Source organism: Ambystoma mexicanum, chromosome 3p (genome assembly GCF_040938575.1).
Source record: "Ambystoma mexicanum isolate Mex_15411 chromosome 3p, UKY_AmexF1_1, whole genome shotgun sequence".
Taxonomy (NCBI): Eukaryota; Metazoa; Chordata; class Amphibia; order Caudata; family Ambystomatidae; genus Ambystoma; species Ambystoma mexicanum.
Window position 1 is genome coordinate 1019079013 of NC_090925.1, and position 25249 is coordinate 1019104261.

The following is a 25249-nucleotide window of genomic DNA, read 5'->3' on the forward strand; positions in this document are numbered from 1 at the left end:
AATCCATACGCACTCCGCCAGGTGATAATATGAATCCCAAGAATTCAACTTCAGTCACGTTGAAAACACATTTTTCCAACTTAGCGAAAAGTTTGTGTTGACGCAATCTTTCGAGGACCATTTTCACGTGTTTCCGATGTTCAGATTCAGATGAAGAATAAACGAGGATGTCGTCAATGTAAACAACAACACATACATCTATGAGCTCTCCGAGGACATCGTTCATAAAATATTGAAAGGCGGCCGGGGCATTGCAAAGTCCGAAGGGCATGACCTGATATTCAAATAGCCCATACTTGGTGCGGAAGGCCGTCTTCCATTCATCGCCCTCTTTTACTCGTACCAAGTGGTAAGCTCCTCTAAGATCCAGCTTTGTATATATGCATGCTTTTCTGACTTGGTCCAGGAGTTCAGGGATCAAAGGTAACGGATATCTATTCTTAACGGTGATCTGGTTCAGGGAGCGATAATCGATACAAGTTCTAAGGTCTCCTTCCTTTTTTGGAACGAAGAACAAAGCTGAAGAAGCAGGGGACTTGGAAGGACGAATAAACCCATTTGCCAGGTATTGATCCAGGTATTGTCGAAGGTGAAGGTTCTCAGGCTCGGTGAGGGCATAAATTCTACTACAAGGAGGAGTAGATCCAGGTATCAGGTCTATCTGGCAGTCATAAGACCTATGAGGAGGTAGAGAGTTAGCCTGATCCTTCCGGAAAACATCTTGGTATTCTAGGTATTCGGGAGGTAACTGGGGAGTCTCTGAAGAAATTGCGGCCAGTGCAACACCAGGTGGAGGGTGACAAGTAGAGACACATTCTGGAAACTGGACCGTTCTTGCTCGCCAATCGATCAGAGGATTGTGTTTCTCTAACCAAGGTATTCCTAGAATAATCTGAAACTGAGGGGCCTTGATCACATCGAACACGATCTTCTCATGGTGTCCATCTTGACTTACTAGCGTCACTTTTTGAGTGGTATGCTTTACTGGCCCGGAGGCTATCTCCGTACCATCCACCGTAGTAATGACGTCCTTTACAGCCTTGGGACAAAGAGTTAGATTCATCCTCAAAACCATTTCATGATCCACATAATTGCCGATGGCACCGCTGTCGACGTAAGCTTCAATTGCATGTAATCGATCCGGATTATCAGGGCTAATGAGGACCATAGGTATCACGAAATGCGAGGTCACGGAACTGGTTTTTACGCTCGGCAAGAGGACCTCTATTCTTGTCGGGCGAGGTCGTTTCCCTGCTCAGAGTTTGTAACTTTGGTAACTGCAGCTCCTACTGCCTTCTTGGCAGGTTTCACCGGACAGTCTCAAAGAAAGTGCCCTGAGTTTCCGCAATATAGGCATAATTGCAACTGTTTCCTCCTTTCCCGCTCCCGTTGTGTTAGAGGACCTTTCAGACCCCCTATTTGCAGGGGTTCCCCGGAGTCTACTCCTTTGGAAGGAGTTGGCGGTTTGGAAAATACTCGAGCATCAAACTTGGAACGATCGGCCTTCCTGTTCTGCAGCCTGTGATCTATTTGAACGACCAAGTCTATGTAATCCGAACAGTCCTGTGGGGGATTCACTACTTGGGCTAAAACGTCTTTGAGCTCTCCACGTAGACCTCTATAAAACAGCGTAATCCTTTTGTCCTCAGGCCATTGAGTTTCCACTATTAGTCTATTGAAAGATGCAATATAAGCCAAAAGGTCTTGATTACCCTGTCGCAACGAAAGAAGCTCATTGTCCAAGGCCTGCCCCGGTGAATGTCTTGCGAACAGTTTTTCCATACTAAGCTGAAAGGCTTGAAAATCATGGAGAACCGGATCATCTTGATGAACTAGAGGGATCGACCAGTCTGCCGCATTGCCACTAAGGTACGAAAGTACAAAAGCTACTTTAGCTTGATCATTTGGAAAGGCTGCTGGCCGGCATAAGAAGTGCAACCGGCACTGATTGATAAATACTGCAAACCTCTTTGGGTCACCAGAAAATCGCTCGGGCGGAGCCAGAGGTACATTCCCAGGTAGGTTGATCTGCACTGGATTCATAGAGGATGTTGAAGGAAGATTTGCCCCTGATGTGGGTAACGGGGTCTGTCCGGCTTGTGACTGTAGCACTTGTCTAGCAAGATTGTCTGTTCTCTCCTTGGAAATAATTAGTTCCCTTCTTAGAGCATTCGTTTCCTGCCGAGTTGCATGCACTTCTGCCCTTAGTTCCCCAAGTAACCGGGCTAGGGGGTCAGTATCCGAGGTTTCCATAGCGCCTGGGCGAGAGTTTTGCGGTAGGCTTTGCGTTCTGTAACGCTCACCTGATTCTCGCAGAGGCGCCGGTCTTGACTGGGCGACTACCGTATCTTCAAAGGTGATGTGTAGCACCCGGTTGGCTCTTTGGGCTGGACCTCTGTGCACTGTATGCCTGACGTGTAGAGTAAGATGTCTGCAGATAGAAAATATGGGGTTAATGAACTGGGGTTATTGGGGTGTCCCTATCTCTTTCCTCTTCTCCTCTCCCGTAGACCCCCAAAGGTTAACGCTCTCACCTTAGGTAAGTGAATGCCGAGCTCTCCATCTGCCTCGGGGCAGGGTGCTGTAGCCAGTTTCTTCACTGGATAGGTAGCGCAGGCCTCTTGACTTCAGAGGACTGCTGTCCGTCGTTTACTGCACGAACTGTAAGTTTCGAGTCATTCAAATGTCTTTTTAAAGTCTTTAGTAATGATGTCTCTTGTTTTGCAGGGTTCCGGCGATGGCGGATGACGGGCTGAAGTGAGTTGAAGATGGAGCCCGTGTGATGAATAGAAGCGCCTGGAAGCACGTGAGTAAGCGCTTGTTGCCTGCTTCACGATGCGCTCTAACTGTCTTTTTATTTTGCAGGTACAAGTTCGGAGCGGCTGCAGGGTGCCGGAATACCCACTGGATTAGATGCGGAAAGGAGTAATGGCACGTGAGTATTAAAGTTCCCCAATGTCTTTAAACGCACCTTGTTTTGTCTTTCAGATGCGGATGCAGCGCCGAAGGCCTCCGGAGCGTGCGAAGAGTTGGTAAGCTTTTGTCTTTCAGATGCCGGAATGCAGTATGAAGACCTCCGGAGCGCACGAAGAGTAGGTAAGCCTTTGCCTTTCAGATGCCGGAATGCAGTGTGAAGACCTCCGGAGCGCACGAAGAGTAGGTAAGCCTTTGCCTTTCAGATGCCGGAATGCTAACCTGTTCTTTCTTGTCTTTATAGGTATTGCTGAAGACTGGATTCAGGATGGTAAGCCTTTTTCCTTAGGCCCAGGACTGGATGCAGAAGACACGATGAGCGTCCTGCTGCAGAGGGTGCAGAATAACGCAAAGCAAGATTCATCCACCGGGTGTGGTTTAAATAGCCTCCTGTAGTGCTTAGGTGTCTCCTTCCACAGCCACGCCTAAGTAAGAAAAGAGTTCCTGGTAAGAAAAGAGTTCCTGCCTTCCAGAAGAGTTCCAGTGTTCTAAATCTAGGGAGTGGCTCCAGCCCCACCCAACAGGAAAAGTAGTTCCAAACAGAAGAGGATCAGAGGCTCAACTGGCAGGCAAGTAAGCAGCATGGTCTGCTGCAGGTAAGTCCACCCAAGCATTATGAGCCCGGCGCTTCCAGCGCTGGGACTGGGCATATTTATGAGCCTGGTGCCACTGGCGCCAGGACTGGGTCCAAAAGGTCCCAATTGGGACTGGTTGGCACTCGGAACCTGGGTTATGGATCTGCTTCCAAGGGAGTTGGGAAAACCCTGACCTTTTGGAAGCAGAGATCATGACACCTGCTGACCTGGAAGTCAGCCATGGAGTCAGCCAGGTCTGGTGCCATAATGGGCTGGTCCAACAAGGGCTGAGCATGGATGGTGTCAGCCACATCAGCCTCAACCAGGGGGGGGGATTATGGGTGCCCTTGACTGGTCCTCCACACATGGGGGGACAGGGTCACCCTGCAAGTAACGACCACGTCCCCTACCGGATCCACCACGGCCACCACTTGTGGCTCGTCCACCTTTGCTACCCTTATGGAATCCTCGCCTCCCAACCATGGCACTGATGTTAATGTGCGTATGGGAGTGGCTGTAAACTATTGTCCTGGGCAATTGGGGGTCAAAAGGGTTGGGTACCAGATGGTAATTGTACCCTAGTGCTCTAGCAAGGCTGAATGTGACCCCTGGGGAAAGATGACGGGTCACGCAACGCACAGGAAGCCCAAAAAAGGGAGATGACGTGCACGCAACCCCTCCTAGACCACGTGTGCAGAAAAAAAACCTGCACTACGCTGTGGCACCCAGTAACACAAGAATGAACCTATGCGTGTCACACGCAGCCTAGAATGACCTCTGAAGGGGTAGGCTACACACGGGGCAAGCACAGATGTTAGATACGTGCGTGACTCACCGTCTGCCAGGAAAAAGAGCGTGAAAAAGAAGCGCGTTTGGTTGGCAACACCCCCGCCAAAAGAAGATTTGTATGCTGTCTGAGGAGACAGGACAACAGTAGAAGGGAACACTGTTTGAGGGAACAGGCCCAGGAAAACCAGAAAAAGAGAAAAAAGAGAAAAAGCTGTCAGAGGTAACAGGGAGTACGAACTTGAAACGCTGTGAAGTAAATCACGTGTGAAACAACAAGAAGTACAGAATTCACCCACTCACTCTCCACGAAAAGCACGTACAAGGAAATGGTCTTCTACACGTACCTTTTATGCAGGCCCACACGTCCAGCGTCACTTCTGTGTGTACGCGCTAGGGCCATTTCCACCAATTACAGCTTTGTCACTTCTGCGTGTAACCGCTGTATCCACCAATTACACGATTTGTCACTTCCGCGGGTATGCGCTATTTCCACCAATTACACGCTTTGTCACTTCCGCGTGTACCCGCTTTTTCCACCATTTACACGCTTTGTCACTTCCGCGTATATGCGCTATTTCCACCAATTACACGCTTTGACACTGGGACGTGTCTTTCATTTTTTTAACACGCAACATTTCAAACGTGTGCCATATTCAACGTGCACGTGACTTCATAGACCCGCATACGCTGGTGGCCTTTGGGCCAATGAATGTACAGACGTGTGCTGACGCGCTTACGCGCTAAGGGCCGTTCCTCGAATTACACGCAGACGTGCAGGATTTTCACGTGCAAAATCACTCCGTATCAAGCTGGCCACGCGTTCACACACGGAAGACCACGCTCCCGCCCAGAAGGCCGAATTACTGCCCCCCAGAGCCCTGAGCACGCTCCCACCTGCCATCTGCTGCTGCCTGACTGCCTGCTGCCCACGTGCCCTGCCATTTGCTGCCTGCACATCAGCCAGGGGTGCTGTTGCTGTGACCACCCCTGTTGGAACCGAAGACTCCCGACTGCTTTTCCATCGCCCCACAGCCCAGCCCCAGGACCCAGTTCCCCACCCACTCCTGCCTCTGGGGTTGCCATGTCGGGCACTGCAACATCTGGCACCAGTGGCAACCCCCGGCCAAGGAGGCAGAGGGGCACCAGCTTCACTGCCACCGAAGTTGGTGTCCTGGTGGAGCATGTCCTGGGGCAGTATGAAGCCCTCTTCGGAAGGTTGTGCGCCAACAAGGAAGGACGGACTCGGATATGGATGGACCTCGTGACTGCCATCAACGCGGAGGAGGTGGCAGTCCGCGAATACGAACGTGTCAGGAAGCGCTGGGAGAACTTCAGGTCCAGGACCCTCAACAAGGCCCGGCGCCTCCTGAGGGCAGCGGATGCTAAGGGGCGCCGGGGCCACTTGTTGGAAGATCAGATGATGGTCCTGGAACGCATATCCCCAGCGCTCCACGTCCAGGTCCTTGAGAGGCAGACCCGTCTGGAGTCGAGCGGTAAGTGTACATGCATACTGATTGTAAGCTGTGCGTGTGGTGTGCCAGGAGTGTGCAGGTTGAACATTTATTTTTATGTGGGCAAGTAGGGGGGGTGTACAGGGCCGTGAGGGTGACACATGCGAGGGGTCTCATGTGTGACACATGGATGGTGCTTGTGTGTGTGGGCTTGCATGGCACAGGATGTGGAGGAATGATTGTCAGGTGTGACATGGATGTCGATCGGAACACTGCGACAGTTGGCGGAGGAGTACACATGCATGCAAGTTTGGTGGTGTGTGTGCATGTGTAGTGTACTCCCTATGTTGCATGTGATGTGTGGATAACCTTTGGCTGCTCATGCTGTTGTATGTGAATGGATGGTGCTGGCTGTTGCAATATGCCTGTGGTATGGCTCATGTGTGCAAGTTGAAATGACATGTGTGTTGGGTATTGTGATGCCATGTCTGAGGTTTACCAATGCCACTCATGTATGACTGTCATGTGTGTATGAGTCCATTGGACAGTGCCCTGATGCCTGTGTTTTCTTTCTCCCTGTCTGCAGCGTCAACTGATGAAGAGGGCGGAGAAGGTGCTGTGGAGCATAGCGACAGGGGTCGCACCACCAGCCGGAGACGCAAGGCCCGGATCCCCTCCCAGGTTCTGATCTCGTCGGGGAGTGAGGAGTCCTGTGCCATGTCCCAGGCCGCAGCTGCCGAGGGGAGGTCCAAGAGGTGGAGGTTGGAGTTGGACTCCTCGGCAGCAGAAGGGGCAGCTGGGACCCCACAGGGCCCAACGGAGGAAGATGGCACGGAGTCATCCAGGTTGGTGGGGGGTTTGGAGGAGGAGGAGGGCATGCAAGCGACAGAGGCGGGGTCTGGAGGTGGGGATTCCACTGGTGCTAGTGGTGAAGTGCAGGATCTGGGACGGGAGGCAGCACAGGCCACCGCGGAGGTGCCTGTGTGCAATCCTGTCCCTGCTCCTGTCACTGCATCATCTTGCACCAGCGGGGATGCCTACCTCCAGACCCGTTCTCAGGGAGGGGATTGGCTTACAACACCTGGCCTTCCTCTCCCTGCGGATGTGGCTATCCTGCACCAGGTTGAGCCTGTCCAGGGTGGGGTGGCGTTGCGTCAACGGGCCATGCGAGCTGACCTGCAGTCTTTTCATGATGAGTCTGCACGTCTTCTTGCATGGCTCGTTGACTGCGTTGACCCACTGGGGCAGCTCACCAGGGCTGGATTCCTCCGTTTCCTGGACCTTGTTCCGACCCCCTCCTCCACGGAACCCCTTATGCCCCAGTCGTCCTCCATGCCATCTTCCCACCCATGTGTCACCTGGGTGCCCTGTGGAGCTGCCTCCGACCGTGCGGCCAGGCTGGTGGACAACAGATCCCTGCCACAGTCGGGAGTCGGACGTCCAGCAGGGGTGGCCACATCAACGACTGCACCCCAACTGGAGGAGGATGTGCAGGCACCATCGGACAGGGCACATGGACAGCAGCAGCTGCAGCAGCAGGAGGCTGTAGGTGGGAGCCACGATAGCTCGGGGCCTTCAACATCGGAGGGGCAGGCTTCGGCCGGAGGGCAGGAGGACCCTGGACGGGAAGTGTCTTCCGTGTGGCAGCGGTTGGGCCAGCAGATAGGTGCGGAACGGCGGCAGGCGGAAGAGGCGCGGCTCACGATGTTCAGGGCAGAGAACTCCATGCGGAGGGCCCTGAGGCGGGCCGAGTGCCTCGAGGCAATCCGCAGGGAGTTGGGGGTGAACATGTCGGCCTCCCTGCGGACCCTCGGGGCCATGGAACAGGACCGCCTCCGGGACATAGACGAGGAGTTCGATGATGCCCTGGCCCGGAACACCACTGAGTGAGCCGCTGGACTGGCCCGCCGCCATTGTATGTAGTTATTTACTGATAGGTTTCCTTTATAGTTTATTTTTATTTGGAGTCGACGGACACTGCTCCACCTTTTGTATATATTTCCATTTTAGATAGGTTTTTTGGTAGGTTTCATTTCTTCTGTTGGGATGATGGACCCTGAATACTTTGTACATAGTTGGACTTTGGATTTGGATATTTTTTTTACTATGGATATTTTTTTCCATGGTGCAATGGTTTTCATTTTTTTGGTTTTGATTTACATTGTTTCCATTGGAGTAGTATCATTGGTACATGTAATACTTGGTTGTGTCTTTGGGCTGTGGTGGCTGGCCATGAGGCCCATGCTTGAGGATTGTCAGGGCCTGTGGGCAGGGGAACATGGGTGGGAGCCTGGTGGAGGGTGCCACTCAGTGCTGGTGGGTGGGAGACATGGGTGGGGGCCTGGTGGAGTCTGCCCATGGTGGCTGGGGGGTGGGGGTGGTGGGAGACATGAGTGGGGGCCTGGTGGAGGCTGCCCCAGCACTGCTGGGGGGTGGGGGTGGTGGGAGACATGAGTGGGGGCCTGGTGGAGGCTGCCCATGGTGGCTGGGGGTGGGGGTGATAGGGGACATGTGTGGGGGCCAGGTGGAGGCTGCCCCTGCACTGCTGGGGGGTGGGGGGGGTGGGAGACATGAGTGGGGGCCTGGTGGAGGCTGCCCATGGTGGCTGGGGGGTGGGGGTGATAGGGGACATGAGTGGGGGCCTGGTGGAGGCTGCCCCTGCAGTGCTGGGGGGTGGGGGTGGTGGTAGACATGGGTGGGGGCCTGGTGGAGGGTGCCCCACAGTGCTGGGGGGTGGGGTGGGTGGGAGACATGAGTGGGGGCCTGGTGGAGGGTGCCCCTCAGTGCTGGGGGGCAGTGGGGGGTGGGAGACATGAGTGGGGGCCTGGTGGAGGCTGCCCCTGTACTGCTGGGGGGTGGGGGTGATAGGGGACATGAGTGGGGGCCTGGTGGAGGGTGCCCCTCAGTGCTGGGGGGTGGGGGTGATAGGGGACATGAGTGGGGGCCTGCTGGTGGCTGCCCCTGCACTGCTGGGTGGTGGGAGTGGTGGGAGACATGAGTGGGGGCCTGGTGGAGGCTGCCCCTGCACTGCTGGGGGGTGGGGGTGATAGGGGATATGAGTGGGTGCCTGGTGGAGGCTGCCCCTGGTGGCTGGGGGTGGGGGTGATAGGGGACAAGAGTGGGGGCCTGGTGGAGGGTGCCCCATGACTGCTGGGGGGTGGGGGTGCAAGGGGACATGAGTGGGGGCCTGGTGGAGGCTGCCCCATGACTGCTGGGAGGTGGGGGTGCAAGGGGACATGAGTGGGGGCCTGGTGGAGGCTGCCCATGGTGGCTGGGGGGTGGGGGTGATAGGGGACATGAGTGGGGGCCTGGTGGAGGCTGCCCCTGGTGGCTGGGGGGTGGGGGTGGTGGGAGACATGAGTGGGGGCCTGGTAGAGGCTGCCCCTGCATTGCTGGAGGGTGGGGGTGATAGGGGACATGAGTGGGGGCCTGGTGGAGGCTGCCCCATGACTGCTGGGGGGTGGGGGTGCAAGGGGACATGAGTGGGGGCCTGGTGGAGGCTGCCCATGGTGGCTGGGGGGTGGGGGTGATAGGGGACATGAGTGGGTGCCTGGTGGAGGCTGCCCCTGCACTGCTGGGTGGTGGGAGACATGAGTGGGGGCCTGGTGGAGGCTGCCCATGGTGGCTGGGGGGTGGGGTGATAGGGGACATGAGTGGGGGCCTGGTGGAGGCTGCCCCTGCACTGCTGGGGGGTGGGGGTGGTGGTAGACCTGGGTGGGGGCCTGGTGGAGGGTGCCCCACAGTGCTGGAGGGTGGGGTGGGTGGGAGACATGAGTGGGGGCCTGGTGGAGTGTGCCCCTCTGTGCTGTTGGGGGGTTGGGAGACATGAGTGGGGGCCTGGTGGAGGCTGCCCCTGCACTGCTGGGGGGTAGGGGTCATAGGGGACATGAGTGGGGGCCTGATGGAGGGTGCCCCTCAGTGCTGGGGGGTGGGGGTGATAGGGGACATGAGTGGGGGCCTGGTGGTGGCTGCCCCTGCACTGCTGGGCGGTGGGGGTAGTGGGAGACATGAGTCGGGGCCTGGTGGAGGCTGCCCCTGCACTGCTGGGGGGTGGGGGTGATAGGGGACATGAGTGGGTGCCTGGTGGAGGCTGCCCCTGGTGGCTGGGGGGTGGGGGTGATAGGGGACATGAGTGGGGGCCTGGTGGAGGGTGCCCCATGACTGCTGGGGGGTGGGGGTGCAAGGGGACATGAGTGGGGGCCTGGTGGAGGCTGCCCCATGACTGCTGGGAGGTGGGGGTGCAAGGGGACATGAGTGGGGGCCTGGTGGAGGCTGCCCGTGGTGGCTGGGGGGTGGGGGTGATAGGGAAATGAGTGGGGGCCTGGTGGAGGCTGCCCCTGGTGGCTGGGTGGTGGGAGACATGAGTGGGGGCCTGGTGGAGGCTGCCCCTGCACTGCTGGGGATTGGGGGTGATAGTGGACATGAGTGGGGGCCTGGTGGAGGCTGCCCCTGCACTTCTGGGAGTTGGGGGTTGTGGTAGACATGGGTGGGGGCCTGGTGGAGGGTGCCCCACAGTGCTGGGGGGTGGGGTGGGTGGGTTACATGAGTGGGGGCCTGGTGGAGGGTGCCCCTCAGTGCTGGGGGGGGGGTGGGGGGTGGGAGACATGAGTGGGGGCCTGGTGGAGGCTGCCCCTGCACTGCTGGGGGGTGGGGGTGGTGGGAGACATGAGTGGGGGCCTGGTGGAGGCTGCCCCTGCACTGCTGGGGGGTGGGGGTGGTGGGAGACATGGGTGGGGGGCTGGTGGAGGCTGCCCATGGTGGCTGGGGGGTGGGGGTGGTGGGAGACATGAGTTGGGGCCTGGTGGAGGCTGCCCCTGCACTGCTGGGGGTGGGGGTGGTGGGAGACATGAGTGGGGGCCTGGTGGAGGCTGCCCCTGGTGGCTGGGGGTGGGGGTGATAGGGGACATAAGTGGGGGCCTGGTGGAGGGTGCCCCATGACTGCTGGGGGGTAGGGGTGCAAGGGGACATGAGTGGGGGCCTGGTGGAGGCTGCCCCATGACTGCTGGGGGTGGGGGTGCAAGGGGACATGAGTGGGGGCCTGGTGGAGGCTGCCCATGGTGGCTGGGGGGTGGGGGTGATAGGGGACATGAGTGGGGGCCTGGTGGAGGCTGCCCCTGCACTGCTGGGGGGTGGGGGTGGTGGTAGACATGGGTGGGGGCCTGGTGGAGGGTGCCCAACAGTGCTGGGGGGTGGGTTGGGTGGGAGACATGAGTGGGGGCCTGGTGGAGGGTGCCCCTCAGTGCTGGGGGGTGTGGGGGGTAGGAGACATGAGTGGGGGCATGGTGGAGGGTGCCCCTCAGTGCTGGGGGGGTGGGGGGTGGGAGACATGAGTGGGGGCCTGGTGGAGGCTGCCCCTGCACTGCTGGGGGGTGGAGGTGGTGTTAGACATGAGTGGGGGCCTGGTGGAGGCTGCCCCTGCACTGCTGGGGGGTGGGGGTGGTGGGAGACATGGGTGGGGGCCTCGTGGAGGGTGCCCCACAGTGCTGGGGGGTGGGGTGGGTGGGTTACATGAGTGGGGGCCTGGTGGAGGGTGCCCCTCGGTGCTGGGGGCGGTGGGGGGTGGGAGACACGAGTGGGGGCCTGGTGGAGGCTGCCCCTGCACTGCTGGGGGTGGGGGTGGTGCGAGACATGAGTGGGGGCCTGGTGGAGGCTGCCCCTGCACTGCTGGGGGGTGGGGGTGGTGGGAGACATGGGTGGGGGCCTGGTGGAGGCTGCCCATGGTGGCTGGGGGGTGGGGGTGGTGGGAGACATGAGTTGGGGCCTGGTGGAGGCTGCCCCTGCACTGCTGGGGGTGGGGGTGGTGGGAGACATGAGTGGGGGCCTGGTGGAGGCTGCCCCTGGTGGCTGGGGGTGGGGGTGATAGGGGACATAAGTGGGGGCCTGGTGGAGGGTGCCCCATGACTGCTGGGGGGTGGGGGTGCAAGGGGACATGAGTGGGGGCCTGGTGGAGGCTGCCCCATGACTGCTGGGGGGTGGGGGTGCAAGGGGACATGAGTGGGGGCCTAGTGGAGGCTGCCCATGGTGGCTGGGAGGTGGGGTGATAGGGGACATGAGTGGGGGCCTGGTGGAGGCTGCCCCTGCACTGCTGGGGGGTGGGGGTGGTGGTAGACATGGGTGGGGGCCTGGTGGAGGGTGCCCAACAGTGCTGGGGGGTGGGGTGGGTGTGAGACATGAGTGGGGGCCTGGTGGAGGGTGCCCCTCAGTGCTGGGAGGTGTGGGGGGCAGGAGACATGAGTGGGGGCATGGTGGAGGGTGGCCCTCAGTGCTGGGGGGGTGGGGGGTGGAAGACATGAGTGGGGGCCTGGTGGAGGCTGCCCCTGCACTGCTGGGGGGTGGGGGTGGTGGGAGACATGAGTGGGGGCCTGGTGGAGGCTTCCCCTGCACTGCTGGGGGGTGGGGGTGGTGGGAGACATGGGTGGGGGCCTGGTGGAGGCTGCCCATGGTGGCTGGGGGGTGGGGGTGGTGGGAGACATGAGTGGGGGCCTGGTGGAGGCTGCCCCTGCACTGCTGGGGGGTGGGGGTGGTGGGAGACATGAGTGGGGGCCTGGTGGAGGCTGCCCATGGTGGCTGGGGGGTGGGGGTGATAGGGGACATGAGTGGGGGCCTGGTGGAGGCTGCCCCTGCACTGCTGGGGGGTGGGGGTGGTGGTAGACATGGGTGGGGGCCTGGTGGAGGGTGCCCCACAAATCTGGGGGGTGGGGTGGGTGGGAGACATGAGTGGGGGCCTGGTGGAGGGTGCCCCTCAGTGCTGGGGGGGTGGGAGAAATGAGTGGGGGGCCTGGTGGAGGCTGCCCCTGCACTGCTGGGGGGTGGGGGTGATAGGGGACATGAGTGGGGGCCTTGTGGAGGGTGCCCCTCAGTGCTGGGGGGTGGGGGTGATAGGGGACATGAGTGGGGGCCTGGTGGTGGCTGCCCCTGCACTGCTGGGCGGTGGGGGTGGTGGGAGACATGAGTGGGGGCCTGGTGGAGTGTGCCCCTCAGTGCTGGGGGGGGTTGGGGGTGGGAGACATGAGTGGGGGCCTGGTGGAGGCTGCCCCTGCACTGCTGGGGGGTGGGGGTGGTGGTAGACATGGGTGGGAGCCTGGTGGAGGCTGCCCATGGTGGCTGGGGGGTGGGGGTGGTGGGAGACATGAGTGGGGGCCTGGTGGAGGCTGCCCCTGCACTGCTGGGGGGTGGGGGTGGTGGTAGACATGGGTGGGAGCCTGGTGGAGGCTGCCCATGGTGGCTGGGGTGTGGGGGTGATAGGGGACATGGGTGGGGGCCTGGTGGAGGGTGCCCCACAGTGCTGGGGGGTGAGGTGGGTGGGAGACATGAGTGGGGGCCTGGTGGAGGGTGCCCCTCAGTGCTGGGGGTGGCGGGGGGTGGGAGACATGAGTGGGGGCCTGGTGGAGGCTGCCCCTGCACTGCTGGGGGGTGGGGGTGATAGGGGACATGAGTGGGGGCCTGGTGGAGGGTGCCGCTCAGTGCTGGGGGGTGGGGGTGATAGAGGACATGAGTGGGGGCCTGGTGGTGGCTGCTCCTGCACTGCTGGGCGGTGGGGGTGGTGGGAGACATGAGTGGGGGCCTGGTGGAGGCTGCCCCTGCACTGCTGGGGGGTGGGGGTGATAGGGGACATGAGTGGGTGCCTGGTGGAGGCTGCCCCTGGTGCCTGGGGGGTGGGGGTGATAGGTGACATGAGTGGGGGCCTGGTGGAGGGTGCCCCATGACTGCTGGGGGGTGGGGGTGCAAGGGAACATGAGTGGGGGCCTGGTGGAGGCTGCCCCATGACTCCTGGGGGGTGGGGGTGCAAGGGGACATGAGTGGCGGCCTGGTGGAGGCTGCCCATGGTGGCTGGGGGGTGGGGGTGATAGGGGACATGAGTGGGGGCCTGGTGGAGGCTGCCCCTGCACTGCTGGGGGGTGGGGGTGATAGGGGACATGAGTGGGGGCCTGGTGGAGGCTGCCCCATGACTGCTGGGGGGTTGGGGTGCAAGGGGACATGAGTGGGGGCCTGGTGGAGGCTGCCCATGGTGGCTGGGGGGTGGGGGTGATAGGGGACATGAGTGGGGGCCTGGTGGAGGCTGCCCCTGCACTGCTGGGGGGTGGGTGTGGTGGTAGACATGGGTGGGGGCCTGGTGGAGGGTGCCCCACAGTGCTGGGGGGTGGGGTGGGTGGGAGACATGAGTGGGGGCCTGGTGGAGGCTGCCCCTGCACTGCTGGGGGGTGGGGGTGGTGGGAGACATGAGTGGGGGCCTGGTGGAGGCTGCCCCTGGTGGCTGGGGGGTGGGGGTGATAGGGGACATGAGTGGGGGCCTGGTGGAGGGTGCCCCATGACTGCTGGGTGGTGGGGGTGCAAGGGGACATGGGTGGGGGCCTGGTGGAGGCTGCCCATGGTGGCTGGAGGGTGGGGGTGATAGGGGACATGAGTGGGGGCGTGGTGGAGGCTGCCCCTGCACTGCTGGGGGGTGGGGGTGGTGGTAGACATGGGTGGGGGCCTGGTGGAGGGTGCCCCACAGTGCTGGGGGGTGGGGTGGGTGGGAGACATGAGTGGGGGCCTGGTGGAGGCTGCCCCTGCACTGCTGGGGGGTGGGGGTGGTGGGAGACATGAGTGGGGGCCTGGTGGAGGCTGCCCCTGGTGGCTGGGGGGTGGGGGTGATAGGGGACATGAGTGGGGGCCTGGTGGAGGGTGCCCCATGACTGCTGGGGGGTGGGTGTGCAAGGGGACATGGGTGGGGGCCTGGTGGAGGCTGCCCATGGTGGCTGGAGGGTGGGGGTGATAGGGGACATGAGTGGGGGCCTGGTGGAGGCTGCCCCTGCACTGCTGGGGGGTGGGGGTGATAGGGGACATGAGTGGGGGCCTGGTGGAGGCTGCCCCTGGTGGCTGGGGGGTGGGGGTGGTGGGAGACGTGAGTGGGGGCCTGGTGGAGGCTGCCCCTGCACTGCTGGGGGGTGGGGGTGATAGGGGACATGAGTGGGGGCCTGGTGGAGGCTGCCCCATGACTGCTGGGGGGTTGGGGTGCAAGGGGACATGAGTGGGGGCCTGGTGGAGGCTGCCCATGGTGGCTGGGGGGTGGGGTGATAGGGGACATGAGTGGGGGCCTGGTGGAGGCTGCCCCTGGTGGCCGGGGGGTGGGGGTGATAGGGGACATGAGTGGGGGCCTGGTGGAGGGTGCCCCATGACTGCAGGGGGGTGGGGTTGCAAGGGGACATGAGTGGGGGCCTGGTGGAGGCTGCCCCATGACTGCTGGGGGGTGGGGGTGCAAGAGGACATGGGTGGGGGTCTGGTGGAGGCTGCCGATGGTGGCTGGGGGGTGGGGGTGATAGGGGACATGAGTGGGGGCCTGGTGGAGGCTGCCCCTGCACTGCTGGGGGGTGGGGGTGGTGGTAGACATGGGTGGGGGCCTGGTGGAGGGTGCCCCACAGTGCTGGGGGGTGGGGTGGGTGGGAGACATGAGTGGGGGCCCGGTGGAGGGTGCCCCTCAGTGTTGGGGGGGTGGGGGGTGGGAGACATGAGTGGGGGCCTGCTGGAGGGTGCCCCTCAGTGCTGGGGGGTGTGGGGGGTGGGAGACATGAGTGGGAGCCTGGTGGAGGCTGCCCCTGCACTGCTGGGGGGTGGGGGTTGTGGGAGACTTGAGTGGGGGCCTGGTGGAGGCTGCCCCATGACTGCTGGGGGTGGGGGTGCAAGGGGACATGAGTGGGGGCCTGGTGGAGGCTGCCCATGGTGGCTGGGCGGTGGGGGTGATAGGGGACATGAGTGGGGGCCTGGTGGAGGCTGCCCCTGCACTGCTGGGGGGTGGGGGTGGTGGTAGACATGGGTGGGGGCCTGGTGGAGAGTGCCCAACAGTGCTGGGGGGTGGGTTGGGTGGGAGACATGAGTGGGGGCCTGGTGGAGGGTGCCCCTCAGTGCTGGGGGGTGTGGGGGGTAGGAGACATGAGTGGGGGCATGGTGGAGGGTGCCCCTCAGTGTTGGGGGGGTGGGGGGTGGGAGACATGAGTGGGGGCCTGGTGGAGGCTGCCCCTGCACTGCTGGGGGGTGGAGGTGGTGTTAGACATGAGTGGGGGCCTGGTGGAGGCTGCCCCTGCACTGCTGGGGGGTGGGGGTGGTGGGAGACATGGGTGGGGGCCTGGTGGAGGGTGCCTCACAGTGCTGGGGGGTGGGGTGGGTGGGTTACATGAGTGGGGGCCTGGTGGAGGGTGCCCCTCGGTGCTGGGGGCGGTGGGGGGTGGGAGACACGAGTGGGGGCCTGGTGGAGGCTGCCCCTGCACTGCTGGGGGTGGGGGTGGTGCGAGACATGAGTGGGGGCCTGGTGGAGGCTGCCCCTGCACTGCTGGGGGGTGGGGGTGGTGGGAGACATGGGTGGGGGCCTGGTGGAGGCTGCCCATGGTGGCTGGGGGTGGGGGTGGTGGGAGACATGAGTTGGGGCCTGGTGGAGGCTGCCCCTGCACTGCTGGGGGTGGGGGTGGTGGGAGACATGAGTGAGGGCCTGGTGGAGGCTGCCCCTGGTGGCTGGGGGTGGGGGTGATAGGGGACATAAGTGGGGGCCTGGTGGAGGGTGCCCCATGACTGCTGGGGGGTGGGGGTGCAAGGGGACATGAGTGGGGGCCTGGTGGAGGCTGCCCCATGACTGCTGGGGGGTGGGGGTGCAAGGGGACATGAGTGGGGGCCTAGTGGAGGCTGCCCATGGTGGCTGGGAGGTGGGGGTGATAGGGGACATGAGTGGGGGCCTGGTGGAGGCTGCCCCTGCACTGCTGGGGGGTGGGGGTGGTGGTAGACATGGGTGGGGGCCTGGTGGAGGGTGCCCAACAGTGCTGGGGGGTGGGGTGGGTGTGAGACATGAGTGGGGGCCTGGTGGAGGGTGCCCCTCAGTGCTGGGGGGTGTGGGGGGCAGGAGACATGAGTGGGGGCATGGTGGAGGGTGGCCCTCAGTGCTGGGGGGTGGGGGGTGGAAGACATGAGTGGGGGCCTGGTGGAGGCTGCCCCTGCACTGCTGGGGGGTGGGGGTGGTGGGAGACATGAGTGGGGGCCTGGTGGAGGCTTCCCCTGCACTGCTGGGGGGTGGGGGTGGTGGGAGACATGGGTGGGGGCCTGGTGGAGGCTGCCCATGGTGGCTGGGGGGTGGGGGTGGTGGGAGACATGAGTGGGGGCCTGGTGGAGGCTGCCCCTGCACTGCTGGGGGGTGGGGGTGGTTGGAGACATGAGTGGGGGCCTGGTGGAGGCTGCCCATGGTGGCTGGGGGGTGGGGGTGATAGGGGACATGAGTGGGGGCCTGGTGGAGGCTGCCCCTGCACTGCTGGGGGGTGGGGGTGGTGGTAGACATGGGTGGGGGCCTGGTGGAGGGTGCCCCACAAATCTGGGGGGTGGGGTGGGTGGGAGACATGAGTGGGGGCCTGGTGGAGGGTGCCCCTCAGTGCTGGGGGGGTGGGAGAAATGAGTGGGGGGCCTGGTGGAGGCTGCCCCTGCACTGCTGGGGGGTGGGGGTGATAGGGGACATGAGTGGGGGCCTTGTGGAGGGTGCCCCTCAGTGCTGGGGGGTGGGGGTGATAGGGGACATGAGTGGGGGCCTGGTGGTGGCTGCCCCTGCACTGCTGGGCGGTGGGGGTGGTGGGAGACATGAGTGGGGGCCTGGTGGAGTGTGCCCCTCAGTGCTGGGGGGGGGTTGGGGGTGGGAGACATGAGTGGGGGCCTGGTGGAGGCTGCCCCTGCACTGCTGGGGGGTGGGGGTGGTGGTAGACATGGGTGGGAGCCTGGTGGAGGCTGCCCATGGTGGCTGGGGGGTGGGGGTGGTGGGAGACATGAGTGGGGGCCTGGTGGAGGCTGCCCCTGCACTGCTGGGGGGTGGGGGTGGTGGTAGACATGGGTGGGAGCCTGGTGGAGGCTGCCCATGGTGGCTGGGGGGTGGGGGTGATAGGGGACATGGGTGGGGGCCTGGTGGAGGGTGCCCCACAGTGCTGGGGGGTGAGGTGGGTGGGAGACATGAGTGGGGGCCTGGTGGAGGGTGCCCCTCAGTGCTGGGGGTGGCGGGGGGTGGGAGACATGAGTGGGGGCCTGGTGGAGGCTGCCCCTGCACTGCTGGGGGGTGGGGGTGATAGGGGACATGAGTGGGGGCCTGGTGGAGGGTGCCGCTCAGTGCTGGGGGGTGGGGGTGATAGAGGACATGAGTGGGGGCCTGGTGGTGGCTGCTCCTGCACTGCTGGGCGGTGGGGGTGGTGGGAGACATGAGTGGGGGCCTGGTGGAGGCTGCCCCTGCACTGCTGGGGGGTGGGGGTGATAGGGGACATGAGTGGGTGCCTGGTGGAGGCTGCCCCTGGTGCCTGGGGGGTGGGGGTGATAGGGGACATGAGTGGGGGCCTGGTGGAGGGTGCCCCATGACTGCTGGGGGGTGGGGGTGCAAGGGAACATGAGTGGGGGCCTGGTGGAGGCTGCCCCATGACTCCTGGGGGGTGGGGGTGCAAGGGGACATGAGTGGGGGCCTGGTGGAGGCTGCCCATGGTGGCTGGGGGGTGGGGGTGATAGGGGACATGAGTGGGGGCCTGGTGGAGGCTGCCCCTGCACTGCTGGGGGGTGGGGGTGATAGGGGACATGAGTGGGGGCCTGGTGGAGGCTGCCCCATGACTGCTGGGGGGTTGGGGTGCAAGGGGACATGCGTGGGGGCCTGGTGGAGGCTGCCCATGGTGGCTGGGGGGTGGGGGTGATAGGGGACATGAGTGGGGGCCTGGTGGAGGCTGCCCCTGCACTGCTGGGGGGTGGGTGTGGTGGTAGACATGGGTGGGGGCCTGGTGGAGGGTGCCCCACAGTGCTGGGGGGTGGGGTGGGTGGGAGACATGAGTGGGGGCCTGGTGGAGGCTGCCCCTGCACTGCTGGGGGGTGGGGGTGGTGGGAGACATGAGTGGGGGCCTGGTGGAGGCTGCCCCTGGTGGCTGGGGGGTGGGGGTGATAGGGGACATGAGTGGGGGCCTGGTGGAGGGTGCCCCATGACTGCTGGGGGGTGGGGGTGCAAGGGGACATGGGTGGGGGCCTGGTGGAGGCTGCCCATGGTGGCTGGAGGGTGGGGGTGATAGGGGACATGAGTGGGGGCGTGGTGGAGGCTGCCACTGCACTGCTGGGGGGTGGGGGTGGTGGTAGACATGAGTGGAGGCCTGGTGGAGGGTGCCCCATGACTGCTGGTGGGTGGGTGTGCAAGGGGACATGGGTGGGGGCCTGGTGGAGGCTGCCCATGGTGGCTGGAGGGTGGGGGTGATAGGGGACATGAGTGGGGGCCTGGTGGAGGCTGCCCCTGCACTGCTGGGGGGTGGGGGTGATAGGGGACATGAGTGGGGGCCTGGTGGAGGCTGCCCCTGGTGGCTGGGGGGTGGGGGTGGTGGGAGACGTGAGTGGGGGCCTGGTGGAGGCTGCCCCTGCACTGCTGGGGGGTGGGGGTGATAGGGGACATGAGTGGGGGCCTGGTGGAGGCTGCCCCATGACTGCTGGGGGGTTGGGGTGCAAGGGGACATGAGTGGGGGCCTGGTGGAGGCTGCCCATGGTGGCTGGGGGGTGGGGGTGATAGGGGACATGAGTGGGGGCCTGGTGGAGGCTGCCCCTGGTGGCCGGGGGGTGGGGGTGATAGGGGACATGAGTGGGGGCCTGGTGGAGGGTGCCCCATGACTGCAGGGGGGTGGGGTTGCAAGGGGACATGAGTGGGGGCCTGGTGGAGGCTGCCCCATGACTGCTGGGGGGTGGGGGTGCAAGAGGACATGGGTGGGGGCCTGGTGGAGGCTGCCGATGGTGGCTGGGGGGTGGGGGTGATAGGGGACATGAGTGGGGGCCTGGTGGAGGCTGCCCCTGCACTGCTGGGGGGTGGGGGTGGTGGTAGACATGGGTGGGGGCCTGGTGGAGGGTGCCCCACAGTGCTGGGGGGTGGGGTGGGTGGGAGACATGAGTGGGGGCCCGGTGGAGGGTGCCCCTCAGTGTTGGGGGGTGGGGGGTGGGAGACATGAGTGGGGGCCTGCTGGAGGGTGCCCCTCAGTGCTGGGGGGTGTGGGGGGTGGGAGACATGAGTGGGAGCCTGGTGGAGGCTGCCCCTGCACTGCTGGGGGGTGGGGGTTGTGGGAGACTTGAGTGGGGGCCTGGTGGAGGCTGCCCCTGCACTGCTGGGGGGTGGGGGTGGTGGGAGACATGGGTGGGGGCCTGGTGGAGGCTGGCCATGGTGGCAGGGGGGTGGGGGTGGCGGGAGACATGAGTGGGGGCCTGGTGGAGGCTGCCCCTGCACTGCTGGGAGGTGGGGGTGGCGGGAGACATGAGTGGGGGCCTGGTGGAGGCTGCCCATGGTGGCTGGGGGGTGGGGGTGATAGGGGACATGAGTGGGGGCCTGGTGGAGGCTGCCCCTGCACTGCTGGGGGGTGGGGGTGGTGGTAGACATGGGTGGGGGCCTGGTGGAGGGTGCCCCACAGTGCTGGGGGGTGGGGTGGGTGGGAGACATGAGTGGGGGCCCGGTGGAGGGTGCCCCTCAGTGTTGGGGGGGTGGGGGGTGGGAGACATGAGTGGGGGCCTGCTGGAGGGTGCCCCTCAGTGCTGGGGGGTGTGGGGGGTGGGAGACATGAGTGGGAGCCTGGTGGAGGCTGCCCCTGCACTGCTGGGGGGTGGGGGTTGTGGGAGACTTGAGTGGGGGCCTGGTGGAGGCTGCCCCTGCACTGCTGGGGGGTGGGGGGTGGGAGACATGAGTGGGGGCCTGCTGGAGGGTGCCCCTCAGTGCTGGGGGGTGTGGGGGGTGGGAGACATGAGTGGGAGCCTGGTGGAGGCTGCCCCTGCACTGCTGGGGGGTGGGGGTTGTGGGAGACTTGAGTGGGGGCCTGGTGGAGGCTGCCCCTGCACTGCTGGGGGGTGGGGGTGGTGGGAGACATGGGTGGGGGCCTGGTGGAGGCTGGCCATGGTGGCTGGGGGGTGTGGGTGGCGGGAGACATGAGTGGGGGCCTGGTGGAGGATGCCCCTGCACTGCTGGGGGTGGGGGTGGTGGTAGACATGGGTGGGGGCCTGGTGGAGGGTGCCCCACAGTGCTGGGGGGTGGGGTGGGTGGGAGACATGAGTGGGGGCCTGGTGGAGGGTGCCCGTCAGTGCTGGGGGGGTCGGGGGTGGGAGACATGAGTTGGGGCCTGGTGGAGGCTGCCCCTGCACTGCTGGGGGGTGGGGTTGATAGGGGACATGAGTGGGGGCCTGGTGGAGATTGCCCCTCAGTGCTGGGGGGTGGGGGTGATAGGGGACATGAGTGGGGGCCTGGTGGTGGCTGCCCCTGCACTTCTGGGCAGTGGGGGTGGTGGGAGACATGAGTGGGGGCCTGGTGGAGTGTGCCCCTCAGTGCTGGGGGGGTGGGGGGTGGGAGACATGAGTGGGGGCCTGGTGGAGGCCGCCCCTGCACTGCTGGGGGGTGGGGGTGGTGGGAGACATGGGTGGGAGCCTGGTGGAGGCTGCCCATGGTGGCTGGGGGGTGGGGGTGGTGGGAGACATGAGTGGGGGCCTGGTGGAGGCTGCCCCTGCACTGCTGGGGGGTGGGGGTGATAGGGGACATGAGTGGGGGCCTGGTGGTGGCTGCCCCTGCACTGCTGGGCGGTGGGGGTGGTGGGAGACATGAGTGGGGGCCTGGTGGAGTGTGCCCCTCAGTGCTGGGGGGGTGGGGGGTGGGAGACATGAGTGGGGGCCTGGTGGAGGCTGCCCCTGCACTGCTGGGGGGTGGGGGTGGTGGTAGACATGGGTGAGAGCCTGGTGGAGGCTGCCCATGGTGGCTGGGGGGTGGGGGTGGTGGGAGACATGAGTGGGGGCCTGGTGGAGTGTGCCCCTCAGTGCTGGGGGGGGGTGGGGGGTGGGAGACATGAGTGGGGGCCTGGTGGAGGCTGCCCCTGCACTTCTGGGGGGTGGGGGTGATAGGGGACATGAGTGGGTGCCTGGTGGAGGCTGCCCCTGGTGGCTGGGGGGTGGGGGTGATAGGGGACATGAGTGGGGGCCTGGTGGAGGGTGCCCCATGACTGCTGGGGGGTGGGGGTGCAAGGGGACATGAGTGGGGGCCTGGTGGAGGCTGCCCCATGACTGCTGGAGGGTGGGGGTGCAAGGGGACATGAGTGGGGGCCTGGTGGAGGCTGCCCATAGTGGCTGGGGGGTGGGGGTGATAGGGGACATGAGTGGGGGCCTGGTGGAGTGTGCCCCTCAGTGCTGGGGGGGTGGGGGACATGAGTGGGGGCCTGGTGGAGGCTGCCCATGGTGGCTGTGGGGTGGGGGTGGTGGGAGACATGAGTGGGGGCCTGGTGGAGGCTGCCCCTGCACTGCTGGGGGGTGGGGGTGATAGGGGACATGAGTGGGGGCCTGGTGGAGGCTGCCCCTGCACTGCTGGGGGGTGGGGGTGGTGGTAGACATGGGTGGGGGCCTGGTGGAGGGTGCCCCACAGTGCTGGGGGGTGGGGTGGGTGAGAGACATGAGTGGGGGCCTGGTGGAGACTGCCCCTGCACTGCTGGGGGGTGGGGGTGATAGGGGACATGAGTGGGGGCCTGGTGGAGGCTGCCCCTGCACTGCTGGTGGGTGGGGGTGGTGGTAGACATGGGTGGGGGCCTGGTGGAGGGTGCCCCACAGTGCTGGGGGGTGTGGTGGGTGGGAGTCATGAGTGGGGGCCTGGTGGAGGGTGCCCCTCAGTGCTGGGGGGGGTGGGGGGTGGGAGACATGAGTGGGGGCCTGGTGGAGGCTGCCCCTGCACTGCTGGGTGGTGGGAGTGATAGGGGACATGGTTGGGGGCCTGGTGGAGGGTGCCCCTCAGTGCTGGGGGGTGGGGGTGATAGGGGACATGAGTGGGGGCCTGGTGGTGGCTGCCCCTGCACTGCTGGGCAGTGGGGGTGGTGGGAGACATGAGTGGGGGCCTGGTGGAGTGTGCCCCTCAGTGCTGGGGGGGTGGGGGGTGGGAGACATGAGTGGGGGCCTGGTGGAGGCTGCCCCTGCACTGCTGGGGGGTGGGGGTGGTGGGAGACATGGGTGGGAGCCTGGTGGAGGCTGCCCATGGTTGTTGGGGGGTGGGGGTGGTGGGAGACATGAGTGAGGGCCTGGTGGAGGCTGCCCCTGCACTGCTGGGGGGTGGGGGTGATAGGGGACATGAGTGGGGGCCTGGTGGTAGCTGCCCCTGCACTGCTGGGCGGTGGGGGTGGTGGGAGACATGAGTGGGGGCCTGGTGGAGTGTGCCCCTCAGTGCTGGGGGGGTGGGGGTGGGAGACATGAGTGGGGGCCTGGTGGAGGCTGCCCCTGCCCTGCTGGGGGGTGGGGGTGGTGGTAGACATGGGTGGGAGCCTGGTGGAGGCTGCCCATGGTGGCTGGGGGGTGGGGGTGGTGGGAGACATGAGTGGGGGCCGGGTGGAGGCTGCCCCTGCACTGCTGGGGGGTGGGGGTGATAGGGGACATGAGTGGGTGCCTGGTGGAGGCTGCCCCTGGTGGCTGGGGGGTGGGGGTGATAGGGGACATGAGTGGGGGCCTGGTGGAGGGTGCCCCATGACTGCTGGGGGGTGGGGGGGCAAGGGGACATGAGTGGGGGCCTGGTGGAGGCTGCCCCATGACTGCTGGAGGGTGGGGGTGCAAGGGGACATGAGCGGGGGCCTGGTGGAGGCTGCCCATAGTGGCTGGGGGGTGGGGGTGATAGGGGACATGAGTGGGGGCCTGGTGGAGGCTGCCCCTGCACTGCTGGGGGGTGGGGGTGATAGGGGACATGAGTGGGGGCCTGGTGGAGGCTGCCCCTGGTGGCTGGGGGTTGGGGGTGATAGGGGACATGAGTGGGGGCCTGGTGGAGGGTGCCCCATGACTGCTGGGGGGTGGGGGTGCAAGGGGACATGGTTGGGGGCCTGGTGGAGGCTTCCCCATGACTGCTGGGGGGTGGGGGTGCAAGGGGACATGAGTGGGGGCCTGGTGGAGGCTTCCCATGGTTGCTGGGGGGTGGGGGTGATAGGGGACATGAGTGGGGGCCTGGTGGAGGCTGCCCCTGCACTGCTGGGGGGTGGGGGTGATAGGGGACTTGAGTGGGGGCCTGGTGGAGGCTGCCCCTGGTGGCTGGGGGGTGGGGGTGATAGGGGACATGAGTTGGGGCCTGGTGGAGGGTGCCCCATGACTGCTGGGGGGTGGGGGTGCAAGGGGACATGAGTGGGGGCCTGGTGGAGGCTGCCCCATGACTGCTGGAGGGTGGGGGTGCAAGGGGACATGAGTGGGGGCCTGGTGGAGGCTGCCCATAGTGGCTGGGGGGTGGGGGTGATAGGGGACATGAGTGGGGGCCTGGTGGAGTGTGCCCCTCAGTGCTGGGGGGGGTGGGGGACATGAGTGGGGGCCTGGTGGAGGCTGCCCATGGTGGCTGGGGGGTGGGGGTGGTGGGAGACATGAGTGGGGGCCTGGTGGAGGCTGCCCCTGCACTGCTGGGGGGTGGGGGTGACAGGGGACATGAGTGGGGGCCTGGTGGAGGCTGCCCCTGCACTGCTGGGGGGTGGGGGTGGTGGTAGACATGGGTGGGGGCCTGGTGGAGGGTGCCCCACAGTGCTGGGGGGTGGGGTGGGTGGGAGACATGAGTGGGGGCCTGGTGGAGACTGCCCCTGCACTGCTGGGGGGTGGGGGTGATAGGGGACATGAGTGGGGGCCTGGTGGAGGCTGCCCCTGCACTGCTGGGGGGTGGGGGTGGTGGTAGACATGGGTGGGGGCCTGGTGGAGGGTGTCCCACAGTGCTGGGGGGTGGGGTGGGTGGGAGACATGAGTGGGGGCCTGGTGGAGGGTGCCCCTCAGTGCTAGGGGGGGGGGTGGGGGGTGGGAGACATGAGTGGGGGCCTGGTGGAGGCTGCCCCTGCACTGCTGGGTGGTGGGAGTGATAGGGGACATGGTTGGGGGCCTGGTGGAGGGTGCCCCTCAGTGCTGGGGGGTGGGGGTGATAGGGGACATGAGTGGGGGCCTGGTGGTGGCTGCCCCTGCACTGCTGGGCAGTGGGGGTGGTGGGAGACATGAGTGGGGGCCTGGTGGAGTGTGCCCCTCAGTGCTGGGGGGGTGGGGGGTGGGAGACATGAGTGGGGGCCTGGTGGAGGCCGCCCCTGCACTGCTGGGGGGTGGGGGTGGTGGGAGACATGGGTGGGAGCCTGGTGGAGGCTGCCCATGGTGGCTGGGGGGTGGGGGTGGTGGGAGACATGAGTGGGGGCCTGGTGGAGGCTGCCCCTGCACTGCTGGGGGGTTGGGGGTGATAGGGGACATGAGTGGGGGCCTGGTGGTGGCTGCCCCTGCACTGCTGGGCGGTGGGGGTGGTGGGAGACATGAGTGGGGGCCTGGTGGAGTGTGCCCCTCAGTGCTGGGGGGGTGGGGGGTGGGAGACATGAGTGGGGGCCTGGTGGAGGCTGCCCCTGCACTGCTGGGGGGTGGGGGTGGTGGTAGACATGGGTGAGAGCCTGGTGGAGGCTGCCCATGGTGGCTGGGGGGTGGGGGTGGTGGGAGACATGAGTGGGGGCCTGGTGGAGTGTGCCC